Raw genomic sequence first — 2,500 nt, 5'->3', positions numbered from 1 at the left:
AGCTAGATAGAGTTCAGTACCCAGGGCGCACACAGAGTAGAGCTAGATAGGGTTTGATACCCAGGGATCGCACATAGAGTTCACTACCCAGGGATTACACATATAGACTGTGTCACTTTTCTTTGCTGCAGATGCAGGGGTGTGTGTACAGGGATGGGAATCGGTTACTTTTGAAATGCATAAATTACAGATTACTAGTTACCCTACTGAAGATGAAGTAAGCGAGGTAACTATTTTAATGACTTCATCAAAGTAATGTCACTTATAAGCCCCCCATTTACGGGCTACAATGCCCGCGGGGACACAGGTTCGATTCCGGCCTGCTGTCGCTTCCCGATCCTCTCCCCGATCCTCTCCCCACCTCTTCACTCCTCCTCACTTCCTGTCCAAATACGTCACTGTCCTATCCAAATAAAGGCTGAAAAGCCCATAAATAAATCTTAAAAAAAAAAAAAAGTCACTTATTGCATTTGATTACTTTCAATTACTTTTTGATTGGCAGACGAGAGGCGGTGCAAATTCAAAGAAGAGAACCAATCAAAAACAACTCACACATTTTGAGCACATACTACCAAAAGAATGGAGCCACGTGAATGCATGCTTTAAAGCTTTTTACCGAAAAATTTAATTCGGAAGTAACCCCTTTGTAATTACTAACATTTTGATTAGTAACTGTAACTTAATTACATATTTTTCTAAGGAACTGTAACGGATTACAGTTATTTATTTCGTCATTAGTCATTTATTTTGTAATTTAACGACCCGCTCCCCATCCCTGTTCATATATATTAGTCGGATTAAATAGGTCACAACTAAGCCACGTGCTTCAAGGGGCTTCCCAAAATGGAACAGAATGCATCACTGAAGTTCTCTGCTTGGGGGCAAATTCAGCTAAATTCAGCTAAATTCAGTTCATCCCACTCATTTGTTCCAGTGTAGGAGAGAGCAGTGGCGATGCACAGGCACGGCTGACATGTCTGACTAAATGAAACAGACGTGGATGTCATGCTTAGTTAACTCTTGGACAGAGGACTCATTTCACATGTGACGGACACCACACTGATACACAGCCCGGGATCTCACTGTCACTTGTGTGGTCTGACCGACCGAGTGGGCAACCTTTATTTCAGCCGTGATATGGATGTGTCCTGTCAGCTAACACAACGGGTCATGATCATGTGACACTCATATCTTTGGATGATGACAGTAATGATGACCCATCACAGAATATGGTGTCTTTCATAACCTGTTCATGTCTTGCTCATGTCAGTCTCCTGACAGAGAGTTCAAATGACTAGTCCTTGTGTTCAACTGAACTATTAGAGAGGGGTCATTTGAGTTTGTAAATAAATAGTGTTAAATGAAATAGAGTAAAGGAATAGGGTTAAATGAAATAGTGTTAAATGAAATAGAGTAAAGGAATAGGGTTAAATGAAGTAGTGTTAAATTAAATAGTGTTAAATGAAATAGTGTTAAATGTTGCAAAATCATCACTGCAGCTGAAAGTGATTGCTACTTTAAAGGTTTTGTCAATAATTTTTTTCTGCAGTCTAATATATGAAGTAATGTCCTTTTTATAACCACCCATTACCAAGCTACAGGGCTGGTTATATATTCCCAGCAATCAGAGGAAAATGGCAAAACATACCCCTACTAATCTACTCTCTCAGGCTTCCCAAAACCCAGTTGTTGTCGGCGTAATATTTGTGATATTCCAGTGTGGAGGAGAGGAGATTCATCGGATCTGCCCCAAACCCTACCTCGAACTGACAGCTTTAACTTCTTCAGCACCTACAGCTAGTGTTTGGGTCCTGCTGACGCGGCTGCGGCACAATAAGGCGTTACTCATACATGGCAGGAGAGCTGCACACATGTGTGTGTGTGTGTGTGTGTGTGTGTGTGTGTGTGTGTGTGTGTGTGTGTGTGTGTGTGTGTGTGTGAGTGTGTGTGTGTGTGTGTGTGAGTGTGTGTGAGTGTGTGTGTGTGTGTGTGTGAGTGTGTGTGAGTGTGTTTGGGTCCTGCTGACGCGGCGGCGGCACAGTAAGGCGTTACTCATCGCACGTGTTGGCAGGGTCAGCCCCTCGGGACATCTCTGACATTTTCACCTCCGCTGTTTTGCAGTGTTTTATTCTGCCCCCTCAGATGGCATGTGTGCAGCTCTCCTGCCATGTTGGGAGCGGGCGGGCACGCAGTGTGTGTGACCCCCTGTGAATGGGTTCACACACACACACACACACACACACACACACACACACACACACATGTGTGCAGCTCTCCTGCCATGTTGGGCGGGCGGGCGGGCACGCAGTGTGTGACCCCCTGTGAATGGGTTCACACACACACACACACACACACACACACATGTGTGCAGCTCTCCTGCCATGTTGGGCGGGCGGGCGGGCACGCAGTGTGTGACCCCCTGTGAATGGGTTCACACACACACACACACACACACACACACACATGTGTGCAGCTCTCCTGCCATGTTGGGAGCGGGCGG

This window comes from Clupea harengus, chromosome 6 (genome assembly GCF_900700415.2).
Source record: "Clupea harengus chromosome 6, Ch_v2.0.2, whole genome shotgun sequence".
NCBI classification, from domain to species: Eukaryota; Metazoa; Chordata; class Actinopteri; order Clupeiformes; family Clupeidae; genus Clupea; species Clupea harengus.
Note: the sequence above shows the minus strand (reverse complement) of the source record.